Below are 26,785 nucleotides of genomic sequence, written 5' to 3' on the forward strand. Positions count from 1 at the left end.
CAACTCAAGCCCCTCTCCGCAGAGCAGCAGGGACACAGGCCGCTTCTTCAGCCTGGCCGAGGGAACGTCCGGTTTTCTCCCCCATACAGAGTCCCTCGCCCTTCCTGCCTCCCCTGGTGCATTTCCACTTCCTTCGCTTTGCACCGAGACTCCCAAGTCCAGCTTCTGAAAAGAGGAGTCTGTAGAGTTGGGGCTGGAAGCAGGGAGTGGTGATTGGCCCTGAATGCTCCCCAGTCCCCCTGCCCAGCTCTGTTTCTTGCAGAGGGCTCAAGGGGGCAACAGGGCAGACTTACTCGACAACAACAACCCAACAGCTGCTTCCAGGCCTTGTGCGACCCCTCTGCTGGGGGCTGGGCTTGTAGTTCCTGGCCGGGAAGGAGGGAGGGCAGTTTTGCCAGCCTTGGAAGCTGGAGGGACAGAGCAGGTGCATGAGAAGTGAAGGGATCTGGGCAGGGGTCAAGGGTGGGGAAAGCACCCATGAGCTTCTCTCTGGCAGCTTCCCTTCCTCCTTGCAGCCAGCAGGCCTTCTTCTTCCCCCGTTTCCTTCCCTTCTTCCGAGGGGCTTCAGGCAGCCAGGACAAGCAGCAAGAGGCCCCCAGGAGGAGAAGCGGGAGAGTGGTGTCATCTCAGGGAGGGCGTCACTCGCTGGCATCTGCCGAGCGCAGCACGGGAGAGGGCAGGAGAACTGTCTGGTCACAGCAGAGCGGGCCCAACAGGCAGGCAGGGGGCTGTGAAGGGCGGTGCTGAGCAGCTGCTGCCGCCGCCACCTCTCAGCACCCTGAGCCTGTTGGCAGAGGACGAGGCGGCAGTCTTGGCATCTGCCCGGAAGCCTCCCCTCAGGAAGAGATGGGAAGCGGACGCCCTAGGTGGCCACCTACCTGGCCTACTCCTACCCACCGGCCATGCCATGGTTGGGTCGTTTTGTAGAAAAATAGGTGGCGGAGCTTATAAGCATAACTCATTAGCATATGCTGCCCCCCCCCCCCCCCCCGCAGCCAAAAGCAACCTGATGCAAGAAAGGAGAGCCCTGGGCAAGTGAGAGGGCTGGCTAGAGATCCAGCCAGCCCAAGCAGGCCTCGCTCATCTGGGGCTCCCCTGGGCTGTCCACCCCTCCCCCCCTGTCAAAAGGCCAGCAAATCACCCACCATGCAAAATATAAGAATTGGAGAAAGGGTGGTGCGGGTTTCCCCAGGGGTTAATGTGGGCTGCTGGGGGTGCGGCAAAGCCTGCTGGCTGGCTGGCTGCCCGCTCTCCTAATCCAGGGAGAGCTATTTAATGGACAGAGTAGATGGGAAGGAATAGAGGGGACCATCAGAAAGGTTCAGGAGCTCTGCTCCTGTGAGCTCCTGCTGAATCTGAGGCCTGACTACACCAAACTGGCTCTCTACGCCAAAATGACATAAGCACTTTCATTATGCAAAGCACACATAATTGGCTAGGCAGGTAACGGAATCATTTGACTAGACAAACTATATTGGACAGTCTCACTTCGGGAGGGTCTTCCAAGAACTGCCAGATGGTGACGTTTAAGAAAGAACACTGTCTTCTTGCTGGGCACGTCTTAATAATAACAACACCAGAACTGAATCCATTGCGAGGCCATAGACCTGCTGTACATATGATCAAAACATTCTGGAACACTTGGCACAATTTATGCCGACCCACAGAAATGTATCCCACTCTGTCCGCTGGTAGGCTGGGTTCTCCCCCTTTCAGAGTTGAATTGATTCCTGCCACAGCCCACAAACCTAGAGGCTAATAATGTCACTTTTGAGAGCTATTTAAAACTATTAGCTAGATCAGGGGTGTCAAACATGCAGCCCGGGAGGCTGACTCTGGTCCCAGGAGGGCTCCTATCAGGCCCCTGAACAACTGGCTGCCATCTGCTTCCTCCTTCCCCTCTCTTGCGTCCTGCATCACAGCTTGCTTCGCCAGGCTTGCTCAATGGCACATTTGCTTGGTAGTTACCCTTCAATTACTTGGCAGTTCTTTGGTAATGTGTAGTTTCCTGCCAGAAGTGAAGGTCAAAGAAAAGCAATGCTGCTGCAGGTTGCTGTTGTGGATGATGGGCAGACTCACCCAGGTGCTTCCAGGGTTGCCATTTTTGGAGGAAAGAGCAGTGAAAGTGGAGGAGCTTTGCCATTTCCCCTGTTGAGATTGGAATCAAAATGGCTTCCAGCCCTGGGTTTTGTTCTACATCCTCTGCCCGCCCCCCCCCCCCCGCATAGGGTTGCCAAGTCCAATTCAAAAAATATCTGGGGACTTTGGGGGTGGAACCAGGAGACATGGGGGTGGAACCAGGAGAAAGGTTGTGACAAGCATAATTGAACTCCAAAGGGAGTTCTGGCCATCACATTTAAAGGGAACACACACCAAATGCCTTCCTTCCATTGGAAAATAATGAAGGATAGGGGCATCTTTTTGGGGGGCTCATAGGATTGGATCCCTGGGTCCAATCTTTTTGAATCATGGGGTGTGTTTTGAGGATAGACATTGGATGCTATGCTGCAAATATGGTGCCTCTACCTCAAAAAACAGCCCCCCCAGAGCCCCAGATACCCGCAGACCAATTCTCCATTATTCCCTATGGGAACCAGTCTCCATAGGGAATAATGAATGCCCAGCAGACATTTCCCTCCCCCCTCCCCCGCTTTCTGATGACCCTGAAGTGGGGGGAGGGTCTCCAAACCGGGAGGGGGGGTCCCCTGCCCGCACCTGGGGATTGGCAACCCTATGGGGGGGGGGTGACGTAAAGCTAGGGGTTAACCAGAAACTGAAGACGCACAGGGCCTGCGTCAGGTGACCTGAGGGTGGGGGCAAAGTGCTCGGAGCTCTCAGGGAGGGAAAGTGGTTGAGTGAAGGAAACTGCTGAGGCAGTCATTCAGTCAGTTGGTGTCTGACAGAGTTGGTGCCTGTCAGAAGTCTGTCAGTGTTGGGGCCTGACAGAGACTGAGTGGGTCAGTTCGTGCCTGACAGAAGGCTGAGGGGACAGCTGATCCTGTGAAGGAGCTTGAGACAGTGACGGAAAGTCTTCCAGAGACTGCAAGCTCGACAAAACCAGCCAAGAGGGCTGTGTGTGAGGAACAAGTGTGAGTCAGTCAAGACCTGAACGGTCACAGACACCTATAGACAACTCTGAAGATCTAGTGAGGTGGTTGAGGGAGTGGATGTGGGTCTGAGACACCAGAAGGACTGGTAGTAGTGGCTCCAGTCAAGGGGTGAGACTTGGCACATCATACCCAAGAGGCCAGACCTTTGCTAGAGGTGGAGAGAGCAAGATATAGGGAAACTGTGAACTGTGTAACTGAGAGAGACTCAAAGAAAGAAGGAAAAAGTTAATGTAAAGCCTGAAACAACTGAGCAACGTGTTAGCCTGTGTAAATATCTCCCATATCCCCAGTTTAAGACTTTGTGTTATAATAAATCTGTGGTTTGAGTTAAAGTTCTTGAGAGCCTATATTTTTGGGGAAAACTACAAAGCTGCTGTGGTCCCCTACGAAGAGAATTCTATTTCCATCAAATAACAAAGTAAAATACCCCAAAGAGACTGAAATAAAGAGATCCAGTGAGGCCGTGAGGTTGGCTCTACTATAGGGGGGCAAGGGCGTGGCTGGACAGGAGCTGTTTCTTAAGCCTCACCCCCCTTCTTGTGCCTTCCAGGACGGATGGACACCAGCCCCGTGGTTTCCTCCCTGCTCAGCGGGCTGGCCAACTACACAAACCTACCCCAGGGCAGCCGGGAACACAAAGAGGCTGAGAACAACGAGGGAGCCAAGAAGAAGCCCGTCAAGGTGTGTGGGACTCAAGCGGGGCTTTGAGCTGAGGGTCTTAAGTCCTGGTTGGGGTTCCCTTTTCCCCATCCCATTAAGAGGCAAGACAACAACGGGGGACACAACAGCCTTTGTGTGTGGGGGGGGGAGCTCTCTCAGCTTCCAGACTCTCTCTGTGCCACTGGAGGAAACCTCGGGTGCTGCACCGGGGCCATGTCTGCCTGGCCTGAGCTGACTCTGGAAGCGTGTGGGCCCTCTCCCCTCCCCGCTTCTCTTCTCCTCTCCTCTTGTGTCGGCGCCAAGAGGTAGGTGGAGCCCACGCCCCCTCCCCCCCACTCCAGATCCAGCCTTCACCAGTGCCTCCCGTCCTCCTTCTCCTCCGCCACCGCCTCCTCCCGCCTGGCCGCTCGGTGGTGGGCTTCCGAGTGGGGGGGGGATGAGGCTCTGCGCTGCTGCCGCCGTTGGGGTTGGTGGGCCTCGGCCGGCGGCCTCTTCCTTCGCTGGGGCCTGGTGGGACGGAGGGAGAGGAGACCCTCTGCTGCTCTCCTCAGGCAGCCTGTAGCTCAGGTCGCAGTGGTGGCGGGCGGCAGCTGAACCTGTGCCTGTGCCCGGGCTGGCGGCGCTGGTGTTGCTGCGGTGGCGGCGGGGCACCAAAATTGGCGCCGTTTCCCCCCTCCCGCTATCGGATTTTTGGAGAGCGAGGGAGGAGGCTGCAAATTCGGGGGTCCCCCGCCAGGGCGGGGGGGTTGGGAAGCCTACCCCCGCAGTGCCACCTTCTCCGTCCCTCCCTCTCTATTTTAATGCCCAGAACCATGTAAAGCGTCACATTCCAGGATTCTTCATGGGCCTCTTCTCCCCGCTGATCAGCTGATCGGCGGGTAAAACAGCGTCAGAGGCTGGCAGCTCCTATGCCGCCCCTTCGGCGTGCTCACGATCAGCGCAGGGTCAGCAGCGGCAGGAAGGACGGGCGAGGCAGCAGTTTGCTCGTCCTTCCCACCGCTACTGCCCCCACACTGGAAATCTTACAGACATGTTCTGAGCCTTGTTGGTCTCTTGTGAATGTATTGTAAAGATTGGGTTCCAGTGATAAATAAGCCTCCAAACTGAAGAACAATGGATGAAACATCTTGATATCTAGAACAGACGTCTTTGGAAGGGCTTCTTTTAGTTCCCTGAACTAAATACTGCAATATTGTCACTCCTTTGTGATTGGAAAGACTGCTTTTGAACTGTCTTCCGTTAATGCCTTCTTGCTACGTGCTCTTTTTTATTTGAAGTTCTATGTGCAAGCTCTGTCAGAACACCACTGACCTTTACATTACACTGTCTTGTTTAAAATGTATGGTGTGTCTTAGCGGGGTTTTTTTAACTTACATTGCTTCACATAGGGCTTTTTGCAGAAAAAACACAGCAAGAATTCATTAGCATACTAGGCCACACCCCCTGACACCAATCCAGCCAGAACTGCGTTCCTGTGCATTCCTGCTCAGAAAAAGCCCTGGTGTTGTGTTATATACTTGTATGATTATTGTTGGGACTTGTTTTGGGAACAACTACATTTTTGTATAGAGCAATATGTAGTTTGGATGTAGTTTGTTTGATGTTTTGCAAGTTTCTTAATGTTGTAAGCCTCCCAGAGCCCGCTTGCATGATAGGGCAGGGTATAAATTGAAAAATTAAATTAAATCAAATCAATAATAAATGAGAAAACTAAAAGAGAAAAACACAGACTATACACACACGCACACTTGTGCACTTATATATATATTTTTTATTTTGGCAGACAAACAAATCATACATACAAACAAACAATTAAAAACTAAACAACATACGAAAAACATTTAATATCTAAAGGAGCACTTGGATTAATTCCGATACATACATCTTATTCTATAACTTCTATTCCCAAATGCTTTACCCATTCATACATAGGCTTCCAAATTTTCCCACATTCTATTATATTCCCATCTCTTAATTTAGTAGTTAATAAATCCATTTCTGCCGCTTCTAACAATTTTAGCATAAATTTCTCTCTGTTTGGTTGCACTTACATATATTGATAGGGCGGGGTATAAATTGAAAAATTAAATCAATAATAAGAAAAGAGAAAAACATAGAATACACAAACACAGACACACACTTTTCTTGTGAACTTATGTATAATAAAATATGAAATAAACTCATTTTGATTTCATACATATATATATATGTGTGTGTGTGTGAAATCAAAATGAGTTTATTTCATATTTTATTATATGTAAGTGCACAAGAAAAGTGTATGCTGTATCTTCCCTGACATCAATTATTGCAGAGGAGCCTTTGTATTTACACTCTTGGAGCAGCCCTCTGTTGACAGGGCTCTGCTGCTGGTTCCGCTTGAAACCCCACCCCTCCCCCTGCCTGGATGGTGAGTCTGCAGCACCTGACAGTGGCCTTGCTGGGCTGGGGATGTTCCACAAATGCACTGGGTCCAATGGGTTTAGCTGCTGTAGGGCACTAATAGCAGGGCGGTCATCCCCTTCACTCCCCAGAGATAGCTCCTGCCTCAACTTCATCTCAGCAGGCTCCATCCAACCTGGGCGACCTTGAGACCCTCCCTCCCCTGGTGAGCGCAAGGACATTAGAAGCAGGAAAGGAGCTAGGGAGGCAGTGGGGCCTTTTGATGACCGAGGGGTAAAAAAGGTTACTGAAGGACAATAGGGAAATGGCTGAGAATCTGAATGCATTCTTTGCCTCTGTCTTCACTGTGGAAGATGAGAAGTGTTTGCCCACTCCAGAACCACTGGTTTTGGGAAGGATGTTGAAAGACCTGAGTCAGATTGAGGTGACGAGAGAGAAGTTCCTGTGACTGATAGACAATTTAAAAACTGTTAAGTCACCAGGCCCAGATGGCAGACATCCAAGAGTTTTGAAAGAACACAAAGGTGAACTTGTGGGGAAAGGAAAGGCTCCCTGTGGAAGCACCAGTCATTTCTGACTCTGGGGTGACGTCACATCACGTTTTCACGGCAGACTTTTTACGGGGTGGTTTGCCATTGCTTTCCCTAGTCATCTAGACTTTCCCCCCCAGCAAGCTGGGTACTCATTTTACCGACATTGGAAGGATGGAAGGCTGATCCTGACAAAAATATGTAATCTTTCATTGAAATCTGTTACTTTTCACAGCTCTCTCTGAGATCCTAAAATATGCTGTGGTCTTAGGTGGGTTTGTTCCTTACATTCTTCCCTTTCCTTGTGGTCTAGTTTCCAGGAAAAGCATAAACTTTGCTCAGTGGTATAGACCTCATGGTGATTGTTATCGAACAGGGGTGTCACACTTATTTGTTATGGGGGCCGGATCTGACACGAAAGAGACCTTGTTGGGCTAGGCCATGTCTGGTTGGGCCAAGCTATGTCAGATTAAGTAGTAGAGATATAGATTTTATAAAGAACACAAACAAACACAAATAGATTTTTAAAAAAACTTAAAACATGCTTAAAACATTAGCACTCATTGGTCTTAAAGGTGCTTTCTTTGTATTTCTCCCATGAAATCCAGGGAACTGGGAAAAGGAAGCTCTGGGTATTTCCTTCCTTCCCCAGGAAACTGGGTGGGGAAGTCAATAGGAAGAGAGGTTTGGCTCAGTAGCTCTGCTGTGCAATTGAGTGAGCCTGGCAAAGCAAGCTGTGATGCAGAAGGAAGCAAGAGAGAGAGAAGGAAGCAGATGACAGCCATTTGCTTGGGGGCCTGATAGGAAGTAGATGACAGCCAGTTGCTCGGGGGCCCTCCGGGGTCCTGATTTGGCCCTCAAACTGCATGTTTGACACCCCTGTTTTAGAACAACCAGAAGGCTATATTGCTGCTGCTGTACTTTTTTCAGGACTCCTAGCCAACAAGTAGATGGAAACAAAATCTCTCCCACCCCCATCTCCCTGACATTTCACATAGTGTCACACAGTTTATAGTCATAGTATATTATTATTTGCAGGTGCAGAAGAAAGCATGGCCATTGAGGCTATGGGAAAGGATGCGGAACTTTTGCAGAAAAAGATCAGTGAAAATTCGGCCACATCTGTGAAGCGAGGGGGAATTTCCCTACCCATGAAATCCCTATATCCTCCCTCCCTCCCGCTCTCCCACCACTTCTTCCATCCCACCCTCCTCCCCAGGCTCCCACTCCCCACTCACTTCCTACCGATGAGGGTGAAAAGGAAGATGGAGGTAGCATAGGATGGAGATTGGGAGGGAGGGAAGCAAATAAGGTAGGAGGATTGAGTTTGCGCGGATAGGATGGGTTGGAGATGAGGAGGGAGGGTGGGAAGGAAGAAGGGAGTACAAGGGGAGGTTGGTTGGGAGGAGACACGGCACTGGAGCCTCAGTGAGCCCCCCCCCCACTGGCACCGGCACACCACCCCCTGCCCGCCGTGCCCTACACCTCCGTGCAAACTCCACTCCCACATGGAGGGCTCCTTTTGAGGAAACCTCCGTGCAATCTCCACTCCCGCATGGAGGGCTCCTTTTGAGGAAACCTCCGTGCAAACTTCACTCCCGCATGGAGGGCTCCTCTTGAGGAAACCTCTCTGCAAACTCCACTCCCGCATGGAGGGCTCCTCTTGAGGAAACCTCTGCGCAAACTCCACTCCCACATGGAGGGCTCCTCTTGAGAAAACCTCCATGCAATGCCACCTCCGCTGAATAGGAGCAGCCCTGGTGGCCCTCCAACGGCTGGACCCTACAGAGGGAAGGGGGGGTAGTCCTGTGGTAGGAAATGAATCGGGGGTGGGAACTACCCACCCAATCTCACCTCAATTGCTCACCTCCCTCCCAGTCTCCATCCCCTGCTTCCTCCATTTCCCCCCCCCCCCCGCCGCCCCTGCCCCTCCCCACCCCTCGCTCACGGTGCTTTCAGATTTGACCATCTAGGAACTTCTGGTGTTGTAAGGAACGACACAGGACACGTGTCCAGGAACAATGCTCTGCTTGCAAGCAGTAAGTTGGAGAAAGATGTCGGCGGCGGTAGAAGCCTAGGTGCTAGGGCTTCTGCCTGATACAGCTACAGCCGCTAAAACCAACACCAAACTGAACAACTACCGAGCGAACGGACGGACACCAGCACCTACAATAATACGACAAACTACCATCCAGAAATTAACTCACACCAACGTCTCCTGGGCCCGTGGAGAGACTGGGAACGCGGCCGGGCCGACGCTGAAGTGGAGGTGGGCGTAGCCACAGACTGGCATGCGAGAGAGCCGGGCGACGCCAGGGAAAGAAGTGTGAGCGGAGCGGTGTGTTGGAGCGGCGAGAACGTGCCTGTGCAACGAGTATGCTGTGCAGAGGGGTCCAGAGGCTGCCGTGACGGAGGCTGGCGATCCGTACGGGTGGTGAGCAGCTGGAGGGGCGAATTGGTCCCGGGACGTCGGTCCCGGAGGGCATCCCAACTTTCATCTTTCATCTTTCCCCCCTCCATCTTGTGGCTGCTAGTTGGGGCGTGTCTGAGCTGGCAGCTGGGAACTCCCCGACTGGGGCTGTGATTTCCCAGGCTGAGGCTTCTGGGGCTAACTCAGACAGCTGGGAGGACACACGGGAGGTCTCACCCCCCCCCCCGGGTCGCCTGAGCTGTGACTAATATCAGTCCCCCAAGGAAGTCACACCCATATGAACTGTACCGCACCTACGACGGCACTGCACTTTGAGAACACAGCCTGAGAGAACAACTGCGACTACTTATAAGCACTGCACTTTAAAATAATATCTTAAGACTTATACCTGCTATCTACCTCCTGGTTTTAATATCCCAGTCTTCCGTTTTATTGAACTAAAGACTCTGCTGACCACTATCTGGAATTTATTATTAATTAATCGGATTTTAACGGATTGATTAGTAATTTGGATTGCTGTTATATATTTATATGTTGAAACAGATATATTTATATATTTATTTTTAGCAGATTGATTAGGAAATTATAAGGGGGGGATTATTTATTAATGTGCTAGAAATGGAACAAGAGTCCTTCGAGCATGACAGCCTGAGAAAGTCTTTGTGGGAAACAAAAATTCAGCTAGCATTTTGTCACTTTGTGCCTGGACACAGCTAGAACTCATCAACAAACATTTCTACTAAGGAACGGAAGTTCCATATTGGAAAACTGAACTTTTATATGAACTTCGTATGCTTTCCAGTCGAGTCTGCAATTCTGGGTTTTGTATAAAAGGGGGATTGTTCCCTTATAGAATTTGAAAGGACTTTTGTTTATTGATGTTGAACTGTGTTTAATATTCATTGTGCAGCCTCTAGTTCCGCGGGCCTTAGGCTTTTTTCTTTAGTTTATGTTATACGGTTCCCCCCTCTCTTGATTCTGCTCAGGGAGTACTATTAAAGCATAGCAGACTGAAATGTACTGGGTTCAAAGCATGAGAACGCCCAACACAGACTTTGCCATGCCAGCTTGTTTTGCCAAGACTGTTCATTCAAGGACCTCCAAATAACTCTGTACGGAGCACTTCACCAAGCACTGGAGCAGAAGAGTTTATACTGTATTTAAAGAACAACATGTTAAGTGAAAAACAAAAAGGATTGGAAACAATATGCAACACTGGGAAAGAAAGGTGGACTAATACAAAGCTTGAAGGGAGACAACAGCTTCTGGTACCTGGAGTTAGAAATGCTTCCAGATGGAGCTCTGAGGTTACAGCAGAATGATTTGCTGTGTTTGACTACTGCAGAAATATCTTATGCACTCTTCTTGAAAGAGCACGTGGCAACATTTGTTGAATCATATCATTTTTTTAATTTTACAAATTGACTATTTTGTTTTAGTAAGTATGAACTTGCTGTATATCTATAAATATCCAATCAATTCAAAATAAGATCTTGTTCTACAGTGATAGCTCTTATCAGGTATTCCTCTTTCTTTTTTAAAAGGAAAAAAACCCCTCAAAACATGAAAAAAAAAAGAAACTGCTTGGTTCAGCAGAGTCCGGGATGATTTCATTTGATTATCCATCCTTTTCTCTTGCACAATCCACCAGCTGTTTCCTCTTCTTGGGCTGAGTGGTAGAGCATGTGCTTTGCATGCAAAAGATCCCAGGTTCAGTCCTCCGCATCTCCAGTTAAAGGATGAGGCAACAGGTGATTTGAGAGACCTCCGCTTGAGACCCTGCCAGGCTGAGTAGACAATATTCGTGATGATGGACTAAGGGTCTGATCAGGGGTGGAATTCTAGCCAGAGCTCCTTTGTATATTAGGCCACACACCCCTGATGTGGCCAATCCTCCAAGAGCTTACAAGGCTCTTTTTTGTAAGCTCTTGGAGGATTGGCCGCATCTGGGGTGTGTGGCCTAATATGCAAAGGAGCTCCTGCTAGAATTCCACCCCGGGTCTCATACAGTAGAAAGCAGCTTCATGCACTCAAAATACTATGAGTTCAGCATTGCAAGGAAGTTCTTCAAAATTTGTCAGTGCAAAGAAAACAATGCCCAAAGATTTTTTTTAAAAAATAAATGAAGCATCCACCCTGGACCCATTCCAGTCCGGATTCCTCCCGGGCCACGGGACGGAGACGGTACTAGTCGCCCTCACAGACGACCTAAGAAGGCACCTGGACCAAGGCGGGTCAGCACTGCTGATTCTTCTTGATTTATCAGCAGCATTTGACACGGTCCACTATGACCTATTGACCCACCGCCTTGCCGTCGCCAGGGTCCGGGGGTGGGGTGGCCTTACAATAATTTTCCTCTGGGGATGGGGACAAAGGGTGATGCTTTGCGAGCAGACCTTCCTGCGGCACCCACTTATATGCGGGGTGCTGCAGGGAGCTATTCTCTCGGCTAAATTATTTAACATCTATATGCGCCCCCTTGCCCAGATTGCCCAAGGTTTTGAACTGGGTTGTCACCAGTATGCTGATGACACTCAGCTCTATCTGTTGATGGACGGCAGACCATCTTCCGCCCCTGAACAGCTGTCGTAAGCGTTAGACGCTGTGGCTGGGTGGCTACAGCAGAGTCGACTGAAGTTAAATCCAACTAAGATGAAGGTCCTGTACCTGAATCTCCACTCAAGCATGGAGGGCTCCTTTTGAGGAAACCTCCATGCAATCTCCACTCACGCATGGAGGGCTCCTCTTGAGGAAACCTCCATGCAAACTCCACTCCCGCATGCAGGGCTCCTCTTGAGGAAACCTCTGTGCAAACTCCACTCTCTCATGGAGGGCTCCTTTTGAGGAAACCTCCATGCAATCTCCACTCGCTCACGGCATTTTTAACACAACGCAACACAACAACTTTGCGCCCAGCTAGACTGAGCGGACAAGAGACTCCTTATGTCACCGCTTCTCTTTTTGTTGGCATTTGAACCCTTGATGGAGGCTATTAGACAAAACAAAGACATCCCAGGCACTGAAATCAACAAAAAGCACCACAAACCTACCCTATATAGGACATAATCTGGAACCATCATCTCCTCTCTTAATCCAATTATACGAAGAACATATTTTGAATCAAGAGTGGTTCGCTCCTAGTCAACAAAATGCGGAGTACACATTATGGAGAAAGAAAAATTGCTTCCATCGTAAATACGTATGGCACCAGGGCAAATTAGCAGACAAACAGGCAATAGAAAGTAAGCTAAATACCAAAATTAACTGGTTTCAATACTTACAGCTTAGAGACCTGTTCCATACTTCCAGGATTAAAGAGACATTCACACGCCCTCAAACGCAATATGAGGTTTTCATCAGAGACCTAACATTTCACATAGTGTCACACAGTTTATAATCATAGTATATTATTATTTGCAGGTGCAGAAGAAAGCATGGCCCTACCATGAAATCCCTATATCCTCCCTCCCTCCTGCTCTCCCACCACTTCTTCCATCCCACCCTCCTCCCCAGGCTCCCACTCCCCACTCACTTCCTACCTATGAGGGTGAAAAGGAAGATGGAGGTAGGATAGGATGGAGATTGGGAGGGAAGGAAGCAAATATGGTAGGAGGAGTGAGTTTGCGCAGATAGGATGGGTTGGAGACAGGGAGGGTGGGAAGGAAGAAGGGAGTACAAGGGGAGGTTGGTTGGGAGGAGACACGGCGCTGGAGGAAACCCCCATCTCCCTGACATTTCACATAGTGTCATACAGTTTATATTCATAGTATATTATTATTTGCAGGTGGCCAAGAAAGAAGCATGGCACAGGAGGATTTTGCAAGCCATTCAAAACAGCTTTAAAAGGGTGAAAAACACCAGAATTAAACTGCCCATCTGCCTGAAAAAAAGTGCAAAAGTGAGACCGATTCCATGAAGCGAGGGGGAAGCCATAAGAAACATTGTAAGAAGGCTGAAAAAGACCAGGATGAAAAAGCCCTGCAAATGGCCGTCATTCTGCCCAAAAAGAACTAGGAAAGTGAGACCGGAAATGGTTCATTGAGGGAGGGGGAATTTCCCTGCCCATGCAAACCCTTTATCCTTCCTCCCGCTCTCCCACCCCATCTCCCTAACATTTCACATAGTGTCACACAGTTTATATTCATAGTATATTATTATTTGCAGGTGCAGAAGAAAGCATGGCCCTTGTGGATATGGCAAAGAATTAGAAAGTTCTGCAGGAGGAGAAGAGGAAAAGTTGCACCACTTCCGTGAAGCGAGGGGCAATTTCCCTACCCATGAAATCCCTATATCCTCCCTCCCTCCCTCCCGCTCTTGCACCCCATCTCCCTGACATTTCACATAGTGTCATACAACTTATATTCATAGTATATTATAGTGGACAACAAAGAAGCGTGGCCAAGGGTTCGCCAGATTTTCAAAGCCATAAGAAACGTCTTAAGAAGGCTGAAAAAGACCAGGATGAAAAAGCCCTGCAAATGGCCATCATTCTGCCCAAAAAGAACTGGGAAAGTGAGACTGGAAATGGCTCATTGAGCGAGGGGGAATTTTCCTGACCATGCAAACCCTATATCCTTTCTACCTCCTGCTCTCCCACCCCATCTCCCTGACATTTCACATGGTGTCACACAATTTATATTCATAGTATATTATTATTTGCAGGTGCACAAGAAAGCATGGCCCTTGTGGCTTTTGCAAAGAATAACAAAGTTCTGCAGGAGGAGAAGATTGACATCCCAGGTTGACCCCGGACCATCTGCCTGCCTATCAGCTGTACTACCACTGAAATACAACCACGGAGACGGGAAGTAGCTAGATGGACCGACAACTTGGCCCAGGAGAAGGCACCTTTTGTTCCTCTTTGCTGTACAGTCTATTTTCTAAAATAACATAAACAGGAAAATCTCCACAACAAAGGGCAAAAGAATGGTCCAGACATTAAATCACATAGCATAGAGTCTTCCCTGCAACATCTGGTTCAGCCATTAGTGGATAACATTAACTTCTCTTTCAGAGGCCTTCCCATAAAGACCACATGGCGCCAATATCGGCCTTGTCAGTCCCTTTCTTCCATCACCTTTCTCCTTTGTCAACAACCGCCTGTCGTTTGAGATGGAGTCATTTAATACATCAGCAAGTTGGATGGTTGAAGGCAGCAATCCGGGTCCTACCCCCGCCCCCTTCCCTGCGCCACGCTTGCCTGAGCCAAGCCTGCTGGGTCTGTTCTGTTTTTCATTCATGTTTTGGAACGATGTCACCAGACTCTGCTAGGAAGGGGCGATGATCCAGCTGAGTACACCATGGGCCATGTCATCCGAGGCCAGAGAAAAGGTGCTGGGTCTGTGTTCAGGGCCCACGTGAAGCATGGCAAGGGTCCAGCAATGCTGAGAGCTGTTGACTTTGCTGAGAGGCAGGGCAATATTAAGGGCATTGTGAAGGATATCATTCATGATCCTGGCTGAGCAGCCCCTCTTGCCAAGATAATTTTCCGTGATCCATATAGGTTTAAGAAACGAACAGAATTTTTCATTGCAGCTGAGGGCATTCATACAGGACAGTTTGTGTACTGTGGCAAAAAGGCTCAGCTCATATTGGCAATGCATTACCTGCTGGCACTCTGCCAGGAGGCCCCATTGTCTGTTGTCTTGAAGAGAAGCCTGGTGATTGTAGCAAACTGGCTCCTGCTTCTGGAAACTATGCCATAGTTATCTCCCACAATCCTGAAACAAACAAAAAAAAAAAGAGTAAAATTGCCTTCTGGCTCCAGGCACAGCAAACAGAGCAGTTGTCGGTATTGTTGCTGGCGGTGGCTGTATTGACAAACCTATCTTGAAAGCTGGGCGAGCTTATCACAAACACAAGGCCAAGAGAAACTGCTGGCCCCGTGTCTGTGGTGTAGCTATGAATCCTGTTGAACATCCCTTTGGTGGTGGTAACCACCAACACATTGGTAAGCCCTCGACCCTCAGGAGAGATGCTCCAGCTGGTCGTAAAGTTGGTCTCATTGCAGCCTGTCATGCAGGTAGACTACGGGGAACAAAGACTGTGCAGGAGACGGAGAACTAAGGCCTTACGTTCAGCATCCATAGAAAAATAAATGTTGTGAGACTGGTTAAAAAAAAAGAAGTGGCAATGTTTTCGACAGCAACTGGCTCGGACCGTGCAAAAAAAATGTTGGCACTTTTGTCAGGGCATGGCTGTGCTGTTTGGATAATCATTGGCTTGCTTCTGTCCCCTGTAAGAGAGGCCACGTAGGCACCTCTAATCAAGCCCAAGAATCCTCTTCCTGTCCCTTCCCTCCCTCACCTTCCATGTCCTCTCCTCTCCTTCTTAACTTCCTCAGCACTCAGCTGAGTTTTTCCCAGTTTTTCCCAGGAAAAACCAGGTGATGACCTCTCTGGAGCAAGAAATTCCTGAGGATTTGGGGGTGGAGATGATCTGAAGAAGGGAGAGCCTCTTGAAATACATCAGTAACCTGGAGGCGTGTCATCACCTCTTGAGTCATTACCGATTTAAGTCAAGTGCAAGAAAGAACATCTGCTGGAAATCTATCTAAGTCTTGGAAAACAACTAGAGTCTTGGGTATGGACTTCAGTATGTAACGGAATGTGTGTATTATGGCTTTGGTACATGTATGTCATGATTGTTGAGAGTACGAGGGTGTAAATACAGTTACAGTTATTTAAACAGGTACTTACAGTGTGTTACTTTGTGGTTGCTCAACCTTTACAGTGGAATTTTGTGTTTTGCCAGGCACCCACCTGGAGGTTGGCAACCGTGTAAGGTGGGGTTGGGGGCCGCCACCAAATGGGATTTCGAGGGTTTGTGTTACTGAAGGGAGGGAAGGAGGATGGCAGCTTGTCCCTCCCCTTGCCCTCTGATTCTCCTGGCACAGCCCCCCCTTTCAACAACTCAGCTGCTGAGCCTGAGATGTACAGAAACCTCCCCCCCCCCCAGTAAAGATTTTTGTGAACACCTTACATTGCAAATTCCAAAAGTCAAAAAGTACATCCCTCAGCTCTATAATTAAGGTTGCCGATCCTGAGTTTTATTATTTACAATTTGTATTATAAGGATGCTAACGTTATCATGACAGTTAGCAAGACGGCAACAGCAACGACGACAGATGTATACCCTCTCGTTCTCTCTGAATCAGAGTCTCAGAGTGGCTTACAATCTCCTTCCCCCACAACAGCCAGCGTGTTGTCTGGACAAGGTTGCCTTCCCTGAGTTGGGAAATTGCAGAAGATTTGGGTGGGTGAAACCTGCGGAAGGTGGGGCTCGGGGAGGGGGGTGGGCCTCAGCAGGGAATAATGCCATAGAGTCCACCCTGCAAAGCAGCCATTTTCAGCAGGGGAACTGTTCTTCGTTTTCTGGAGAGCAGAAGAGTATTTACTCATCATCAGATGGCCCCAGCCAGCAACAATTCTGCCCAGGGGTCATTTGGTAAAAAAAAAAAAAAATAGCTACTGGAATGCCCAGTCCCCACCCCTCCTAGCTGAAAAAGAAAATCCCCTCCTTCTTTGCCTCCCAGGGAAATCTCCCCAAAATAACATACTGCAAGGCACATGAAAGTTCATACCTTGAAAAACACTTAATGGGTCTAAAGTTCCAGTGGACTCCAGCTTTTCTCTCAAACACTGGGAGGGGGAGAGAAGGAAGGAGAGGCAGCCCAGCTCCTCTCTGCATAACACAGAGACAGGGGAAGGAAGGAAGGAAGGAAAACAGAGCTCAGGCTTTGCAGCCTGTGTCAGTCTTAAAGGCTAGCTTTTTCTGCACAATAGAAAGACGGGGAAAGGAAGGAATCAGAGCACAGCTCATGCTTTGCTGGGGGCGGGACTAGCTTTGGCTTTTCTTGTGACCCGGTATTGAGGCTTCTATAGCTTGGTGCCAGGTCGCGACCCTGCGAATGAGAGACGCCAGGCTAGGACAAACGCTTAGACTTATCTTTGGATTTCTAGAACTCGCTGTTATTTTGCTTGGGAACCTTGGATTTATGTTGCCTGGATCAGAATGCTGGTATGACTTGAGGTTAAGGTATGCTGACCTACCTTCTGGATTGTATTTTAAGAAACTATACTGATGACTGATGGGACCACCAAGTTAATTTAGGGAAAAGACCTTGCACCTTAATAAATTCTGAAAAAAGACATCTTGGAATTGGTCTGTCTGTCAGGGCTCTGCAGACGCTTTCAGTTGTCTTGGATCCTACCTGTGCAGAGTTTAATTTGGGGTCCTTAAACCTGGGCAAAGGAGCCCGTATACTGGTGTAATATCTTAGGAGAAGCAGAGTGGGCTGGTGGGCTGCTTCCATAAAAAGAGCCAGCTTGGTGGCAGCCAATCGATCAAGGTGTGCCTCTCCTCTCAGGACTCCAGGCCAGCCTCCCACCAGGAATCCAGGGGAGAGCTGGAGGTTAACTGCAGGCAGAGTGCTACGAGGGGTTCATCCCCACCCTGCGGCAACCTGTGGAATGTGAGGTCTCCTCTTGAGCCCCTTACGTTTTCCAACACAATCTTAGAAGTTTTAGTACCTGATTGATCACAGCTTCCATTTTGAAGTGTCATGGAGGCAGAAATGCATTGTGATGTGATGGCAGCTGCAGGAACTGAGCTTCTCATGTCCCAAATCCACCCTGAAGCTCACTGGGGGACCGTAAGCCAGTCCCCCTTCTAGGCATCTACTGAGGCTGTGATACAGAAGGTGGGTTGGAGCAAGCCAGGCTATTTCAAGATCCCAGGTCATAAAAAAAGAACATACCTCAAAGGAATAGAGATCAGCTATCTTCAGAAACAAGGAGCCCCGTGGCACAGAGTGGCAAGCTGAAGTATTTCAGTCCAAGCTCTGCTGACGACCTGAGTTCAATCCTGGTGGAAGCTGGGTTCAGGTAGCCAGCTCAAGGTTGATTCAGCCTCCCATCCTTCTGAGGTTGGTAAAATGAGTACCCAGCTTGCTGGGGGGAAAGGGTAGATGACTGGGGAAGGCAATGGCAAGCCACCCAGTTAAAAAGTTTGCAGTGAAAACTTCCTAATGCGACCTCACCTCATGGATCGGTAATGACTGGTTCTTGCACAGGGGACTACCTTTACCTCGGTGTCTTCAGAAGCATTAACATCTGCGTGGATCCCAAGATCTGTTGGAAACGGGGATGCCAAGTCACTTCCCCCCAATGTCCAAAAAGCCCAGCCCAAACTCTCTCCTCTGTCAGAGGTGTGGCTCAGTTTTATGAAATCCTGGCAAGCTGTTTAAGATGCAGCTGCTTGTTACACAAGAAGCCACAAGCAGGAGAGTTTGGTTTGAGAATTGCACTTTGTGATGGACCCCTATTAATGACCTCTGTTCAGGAAGGGTTTTCCCATCATTTTCTCCAGGAATAGCAGAAAAGGCACTGGGGACTTTAATTAGAAAATTGAATAAAATAACAAAATTGATTGGAAATAGCCGGGTGGGAATAAGCAAATCCCGGGACACCTCCCAAGCGTCTCTCTCCCAGGAATCTTTTTTTTTTCTTTTAACCACCACAACTGTCAAAACCCAACTCCCCCTTCAGAACTTTGTGTCTGTGTTCCAACCAATGGGAGAGCTAGGAAAAGAGCTGTCAATCATAGCCACTCTTTTCTCTCTGCCTCTCTGCCATTTTTGCAAAATCACCCTTTGTTTTAGTCCGTCACAGCTTCTTCACTAGAACGCAAAAGAGACTCTTTCCTGATGGACAAGCCAGATTATACACAGAGGTAAGGCAACATCAGAGGTCATGGAACCAAAGAGCTGGAGAGGTGGATGACAGCCATCTAGACTCATAGAATCATAGAGTTGGAAGGGGCCTCCAGGGTCATCTTGTCCAACCCCCTGCACAATGCAGGAAACTCGCAAATACCTCCCTAAATTCACAGGATCCTCATCTGTCAGGGAAACGCTGGCTTTGGACTTCCTGCATGAAATTGGTGGGGTAGAGCAAGACTTCCTCTGAGCTGTGGAATCTTGTGAGCAAAAATTCTACTTTGTGATCTACTGTCATTAAAATCATGAGCTACTACATAAATTAGTTTGCTCTGGGGCCATCTTTCCTGAGCTAAGACAAAAATGTGTGAGCTGAAGGCTAAAAAACTGTGATCTAGCCCTCACTAACTCAGCTCAAAGGGAACACTGGGGTGGAATGTAGATGGCCTCTGAGATTCCTTCCAAGTCTAGGACTTTAAGCAAGCTGAGAAATGTAAGGGTTGGATGTGAATCTACGTGTGTGTGTGACAGAGAGAGAGAGAGAGAATAAGCATGTCTGTATATCTCTTCTGTCTCTATGTGTCACAGGTGCATAATGATATCTATGTGATTAATAGAATCATAGTGTTGGAAGGGGCCAAACAGGCCATCTCATCCAACCCCCTGCTCAATGCAGGATCAGCCTAGATTGTCCCTGACAGATGTTTGTCCAGCAGCTGCTTCAAGACTGCCAGTGAGGGGGAGCTCACCACCTCCCTATCTAGCTGATTCCCTGTTGAACAACTCTGACTGTAAAAACATTTTTCCTTCTACCCAGCTGTTACCATTCCACCCTTAATTTAAGTTCTGACCTCTGCTGCCAAGAGGAACAGTTCCCTCTTCTTATCATGTATTGATAAGGTGCTGAAACCAAGCAACGATATGTCTCCATTCTGTTTCCCTTTCTCAGTGTGTGTGGGGAAGAAGATTGTTTCTGCTTCTCCATGAAGAAAGGTTGAAGAGGTCAGGGCTCTTCAGCTTGGAGAAAAGATGATCGAGGGACTGACATGATGATGATGAAGAAGACGACTGCAGATTTATACCCCGCCCTTCTCTCTGAATCAGAGACTCAGAGAGGCTTAAAATCTCCTACATCTTCTCCCCCCACAACAGACACCGTGTGAGGTGGATGGGGTGAGAGGGCTCTCACAGCAGCTGCCCTTTCAAAGACAACTCCTTGGTTATGGCTAACCCAAGGCCATTCCAGCAGCAGCAAGTAGTGGAGTGGGGAATCAAACCTGGTTCTCCCAGATAAGAGTCCACAAACTTAACCACTACACCAAATTGGCATACTCTTGTAAGCATGATAGAGGCTTACAAAATTATGCAGGGGACAGAGAAGGTAGAGGAAGATGTCCTTTTCTGCCTTTCTCACAATGTAAAGACTCCTAGGCTTAGAACAGATCGAAGGAAGTCCTTCACCCAAAGCGTCATTAACATGTGGAATTCACTGCCACAAGAAGTGGCAGCAGCTACAAGCACAGAGAGAGTGGTAGAAACATATGGAGCAGAGGTCATATGGCTCATAGTCAAGGTATAGATGTCTGGGGTGTTGATATTTTTTATATTCCTGCACATTAGCAGGGTATACTAGCCTGTAAGCACAGCAAAAGCCATGTGGTTAGCTGAGGCTGCATGTGTGCAATCATGAAACAAAAAGTGTATGGAGACTTCTTTGAGATTTCAAATTAATAAGGAGTATTATAGGAACTCCATTCTGTAGATAGGAAAAATGGGAGATATGTATCGAATCCAACTAGCTGGATGAACAGAGATTACAATACGTGTCCTGCTCTCATGATGACAAAGAGGGAGACTGTGATGAAGTGTGTGTGTGAGAGAGAGAGACATCAAGCTGGAAGGAAGGAACTTCCCTGAGAGTAGCAATCTACACTTCAAAGGGATAGCAGCAGACAAGAAAGGAAGGATGTTCTGTGTCCTCTCCCTGACTCTTTGACAGCCCCCTCTGAACTCTGAGGCTGAGAGACAGTGCAAAGGCCTCCACTTCCAACATAGGACAGTGATGCTCTGTATTCTTGGTATATGAGTGGCCACAGTGGGAGAGCTTCCAATGTTATAATTTTTATTGATTTTAACTATAAAAAGAAAAAGAATAAGCATAGATACAGAAGCATTAAAGAGGGGGAGGGGTAGATACAGAATGGAAGACCAGAAACAAAAATGCAAATATATCAGTTACATTTCTACCTCCAAATTAAATACCCAATTCTTTCTACCTGCTAGTATTAAATTTTCCCCTTATATTTTACCATGTTTGTCTTTCATTATACTCTTTTTACTAAACTATTACTTAAAATACAAGTTTAAACTATTCTTCTTCAGCACATTTAAGTATAAAAAAGTCAGAGAAGTCTCAACACAGAACTAACTGGCTAAGCTTAACCATATTAAAAATACAGACTAACTTGTTATTTTAACAATATCATCATTAAAATGAGCATAAGAAACAAATACCTTTATCCTTACTTATAACTTACTTATTTCAAACTTATAACTTACTTATTTCAAACAGAAAGAAAAAGAAATCAGATTTAAAATATCATAAAATGTAGAGAGATAAAAAGTGATAAGCAGAAAGAAAACATAGTAATTTATCTGTCTCAGTATAAGCAATTTCTCCAAACAAACATATTAAGAACAGATCTACCAGATTACAGAATAATTGTTTTGTCTGCCTTCTTAAAAATTCATCCAAGTTAACTATTTATTTATATAAAATTCTTTTCAAAACTTTTCAATCCTTTAACTCTTATATCCATATTGTTCTAGGAGGAACAACTTAATATGTCCCAAAAATCTCACTTGGCCTTTTAAAATTGCATGTCCGTTCTTGTTGAGAGTTCCATGTCCAAGTATCCATAGAGAGAGAAACAGTTTAAAACCCTTTTCCTGAAAGTTTCCCACATCTTGATTTTTTTGCTGAGTTATATCTTCTCTCTCCTTAGTGCAGTCATCCCTCTTGAGAAAAATAGTAAGGATCCCACGCCACTTGTTTTTCTCGAAAAAACTTCAGTCAGTCTCAATTTTAACACTCTGCTCATGTAGATTTGAGATTTTGCCAGCTTTCCACATAAAAGCTCCCATTTGCTTTTTATCAACTCTGTTAATGAACCAAGGTCTTGCTTTAGCGAAGTTATGGTATCCATTATATCTTTTTTATAAAACATTTCGCTTGGTAATGCCATTTTTTGCTACCAAACAGCTCAGTCTATTAATCAAAGTTGAAAAGTAACTTAGAGACCTAGTTAGTCTGTCTCTCCAAATCTCCTCCAGCCGTGTGTTTTGATTGTTGCCATTTTAGTTGCATTCAGGTGGCAAAGACAAATCTCTCTAAAATATATCTCGTTTTTGTTCAGACCACATTATAGCCAGATAATAGTCTCATTAACACATATTCAATTATAATCTGGGTTGATTTGAGTATCTATATTCAGTCTAATTCAAATTGTTGCCAAGCTCTAAGTTGTTCTTTGAACATATGAACATATGAAGCTGCCTTATTCTGGATCAGACCTTTGGTCCATCAAAGTCAGTATTGTCTTCTCAGACTGGCAGCGGCTCTCCAGGGTCTCAAGCTGAGGTTTTTTCACACCTATTTGCCTAGACCCTTTTTTGGAGATGCCAGGGATTGAACCTGGGACCTTCTGCTTCCCAAGCAGATGTTCTACCACTGAGCCACCGTCCCTCCCCTTTATCTTTTCAAAGCCTCATTCACGGGAAAGGGGGGGGGGGAAATTCACCTCCTTCCCTTCCTTTGAACCACAGTGGGAGGTCTTCTGAAGTTCTGGCCCTGCTGGTGGACCTCCTGATAGAATCTGGGTTTTGGCCACTGAGTGACACAGAGTGTTGAACCAGATGGGCCATTGGCCTGATCTAACATGGCTTCTCTTATGTTCTTATGTCTGGGACAGCGATGCTATGTATTCCTGGTACTTGGGTGGCCACACTGGGAGGGCTTCTGGAGTTCTGGACCTGCTGGTGGACCTCCTGAGGGCCCTTCCAAACCATCAATTTTCTCCAGGGGAATTGATCTCTGTAGTCTGGAGGTGAACTGGAATTCCAGGGGATTCCCTGGTCCTACCTGGCATCACTGAGGGAAACAGATAGTGGGTCAATCTCCTGCGCAAACATCTGTGTGGGCAGTTCTGCAGGCAGCATATGTCCCCCTCCAACCAGGAAGAAACAGTTGGGGGGGGGGGGTGTCAGCATTTCCACTCTGCTTGCTGTCAACATTCACCCTAACAGACAGAAGACAACCTTTGCTGCAAAGCAGACAAGAACTCGGCTTGTGATTTTAGACAAAATTACAACTCTATTCTCTAGCTTGGCTTGTGATTTTAGCTCTTTCATTCTTGTTTATGGACAATTCCCTATTGACTCTGACCATAGAGCTGGGGTAGACAAATTTGCTTAATCTAAGAGCAGGGGCATAGACTTTTCAATTTCCTGGGGGGGGGGGGTGGAACTGGGGCCGAGTCAGAGGCATTTGATCCAGTGATATCATAGGGGATTGGATGGGGTATAAATTGAGATGAGAAAGAGGAGGAAGAGGAGGAAGAAGAGGAAGAAGAAGAGGAGGAAGAAGAAGACCGTAGATTTATAACCCGCCCTTCTCTCTGAATCAGAGCGACTTACAATCTCCTTTATCTTCTTCCCCCACAACAGACACTCTGTGAGGTGTGTGGTGCTGAGAGAGCTCTCTTCGAAGCTGCCCTTTTAAGGACAACTCCTGTACTTATGCACTTTGACTCTAAATTCTGTTTCACCTGTATCTGATGAAGTGTACTTGTACACAAAAGCTTATACCTAGGCTAGAATGAAACTTTGTTGGTCTTAAAGGTGCTACTGGTCAAACTTTATTGCTTCGGAACAACACAGCTACCCACCTGGATCTAAATAAAACAGTGTGCATGCACATGAAAGCTTATACCTAGAATTAAACTTGGTTGATCTTAAAGGTGCCACGGACTCCAACTTTGTTCTGCTGCTTCTGACCGACATGGCTACCCCACCTGATGTGTTCTGGATATCAAAACCTTAGTAATTAATTTAGAGAGTCCAAAGGTAAAAATTTTGCAGATCAGAATTACCTTTCAAGCATTCTCCTTCAACCCCCTAGGCCGGTCAGATCTGTTCCTCCTCCATGGATGGAGTAGCAAAAGACTTTTCCCCAGTCCCCACCCCTTATTTTTTCTGTCTCCAGAGATAGTGGTGGGGGGGGAAATGTTTATCTATTCTATTCCTGCTCTGCTAGCTCATTAGCGTTTGTAAGAAGGTGTAGGAAATCACACCACACTACTGACTTTCTTGTTTTCATCCAAAGAAAAAACATCAAAAGAGTTTGTCACTGGTTGTTTGGTTGCCGAGCCCTGAAGTCCTGTACTGATTGCCAGCGGGGGCTGAGCCCTGGGTGAGAAACTCCAGCCCCCATGTAGTTTATGCCTATGTCTAAGAGCCACATAGAATACACACCAGACATTTGAGAGCTGCAAGACATGAACCTCAGATGTTTGAGAGCCATAAGACAGGGAGGAAGGGAGGGAGGGAGGAAGGAAGGAAGGAAGGAGAGAGATACTTCAGCAAGAAGTTAAAGTACCTATACCAGCTTACAGGTATAACCAGTCTGTGTTCCTGTTTTGAATTACAGCTTTATCCAAGCTACAGTTTTTGGGTTTTTTGCCAATGTTATATCTCACTCTTCACACTCAATAAATAACTTGCTGACATTCAATTCAACAATTAATAAAGTATCCTCTGCATATATTGAGCAAACTCGGATTGGTCTAAATAATTTTTTGCCATCAGTAAAGAACTGGACTTCACAAAAAAAGAATTTATATTTTTGGGTGAATTAGTCTTTATTGGAATTGAAAGTAGAGGCTTATTGTGCACGGAGCTGTTGCTTTTCTTCCTGGTCTCCTATCTGTGTGACTTTTTTTCTGTTGCACAATCCTCAGGTGGGGGCAGGGGATTTCCCGGTTTGCAGGGCCTCCACTTCAGGGTCATCAGAAAGCAGGGGGGAGGGAGGGAAATATCTGCTGGGAACTCCATTATTCCCTACAGAGACCGATTCCCTTAGGGTATAAAGGAGAACTGATCTGCAGGTATGTGGGGCTCTTGGGGGGCTGTTTTTTGAGGTAAAGGTACCAAAATTGCAGCATGGCATCTGATGCCTCTCCTCAAAACACCCACTGAGTTTCAAAAATATTGGACCAGGGAGTCCAATTCTATGATCCCCAAAAGAAGGTGCCCCTATCCTTCATTATTTCCAATGGAGGGAAGGCATTTAATAACAACAACAACAACATTTTATTTATATCCCACCCTCCCTGCCAAAGCAGGCTCAGGGCGGCTAATAGCATTTCATACAATAAGTTATACAATGGGTATTAAAAACAACATTAATCTTAAAACATTCTAGTTACAAATTAATAATAAAAGGTGTGCAGTCCCTTTCAATGTGATGGCCAGAACTCCCTTTGGAGTTCAATTATCCTTGTCACAACCTTGCTCCCAGCTCCACCCCCAAAGTCCCCAGATATTTCTTGAACTGCACCAGGCAACCCTAAGCCAAGAGGGAAATTTCACAGTAAACAATGAAACCCCAAACCACAGTTGGGCATTCAATGAAATTGCTGAGCAGTTGGGTTAGAACGGATAAAGAGACTTCCAGTTTTGGCGATGCGCGGCTGGAAGCGGCTCGGACCGACGCGTCCAGAGCTGCTTTCAAATCGGTCCGAAGAGGGGTCGCCCTTGAAAGACGGCTCGATTCTGGGCCCCAGGAAGGTTTCTAGAAGACAAGAGGCTTGAGCGGTAGATCAGGGGTGTCAGCAGAGGCAGCTGCTCCCCAATCCCGCTTGCCTCTAGCCTCATCGTTCTGATCGCCATTTTTAAATGGCAGGAGGGTCAGCCACTGGCTTCTCTTATTCTTTCACACTCTACATTTTGGACCTTAAAAGCATGTAACGTTCTACTACTGTAAGTGTTGTTTTTCCCCTCACTATTTTGCTTGAAAGGCAACTTCTCTGACAAGCAGGAAGAAGGAGAATCAGGAGGGAAGCAGATTTCAAGTGGGGCTAAAGACTGAGAAGTGTGTGTGGGGGGGAACTCTCCCTCGTTCTTTCTTAAGGCTTATAAAAGTTTCTGCCTAACCTGATAACACTGAAAATACCTGCATGAGAAGACCACACCAACTTTTAGTTTTGTGAGAGACTAGATGGCTGAATTTAATTGATTTGCTTTAAACTCACTTTGGGGGAGAAAAATGTTTTGGATTTTGGGAAAGATGCTAACTTGCAAGTGTGAAAGACAGCTGGCTTAAAAACATTTTGAAGCTTAACGTGAAGTGTTTTGAATGAACTTATAAGAGTTTTAATTCCAAAGGCTGGTGGGTACATGATACTGACATAAGATATAGAAGGATCTCTGGCTGTAAGAAGAATAGCTTTATAAATTTCCAAAGTGGCTTTTTATCTATATTTGTTGGATAATATGGATATAACCTTTTAAACTTGTTTTTATTTTTTCCCTGCCTTTTTTTTTATTAGTGGCTGGAATATTTTTTGACATGGTTTAAATATTTTTTTTTTTAAATTTGGGATTCCTTTTTTCTTATGCACTTTATATTTTTCATGTTTTGTTGCATCATTAAATAGGGGAACTTTTTCCTATTTTCTACTAATTTTTACTTTTATTTTTGGGAGTGCCTGATTTTCTTTTTTTCTGTTTGGATTATTGGTTTATTTTTCAATCTTGGATTTCTCTCTTGGATTATAAATAGGGCATTCAGCCCTGGATTACAAATTTAAATCTTGAAGTTTCTGAAATTTGAAGTTATTTGAAAGACTTTGTCGTGATTGGATTGCAGCTGAATCAG

General features: G+C 46.8%; 1 protein-coding gene and 1 pseudogene across 1 annotated transcript in view; one reads left to right on the forward strand and one right to left on the reverse strand.

Moving 5' to 3' along the window:
- Positions 1–26,785, reverse strand: part of LOC132571892 (uncharacterized) — an 851,656-nt gene that overhangs the window by 454,977 nt on the left and 369,894 nt on the right. The window lies entirely within an intron of this gene.
- Positions 14,422–15,257, forward strand: LOC132571338 (large ribosomal subunit protein uL2-like; annotated as a pseudogene).

Source organism: Heteronotia binoei, chromosome 5 (assembly GCF_032191835.1).
Source record: "Heteronotia binoei isolate CCM8104 ecotype False Entrance Well chromosome 5, APGP_CSIRO_Hbin_v1, whole genome shotgun sequence".
Taxonomy (NCBI): Eukaryota; Metazoa; Chordata; class Lepidosauria; order Squamata; family Gekkonidae; genus Heteronotia; species Heteronotia binoei.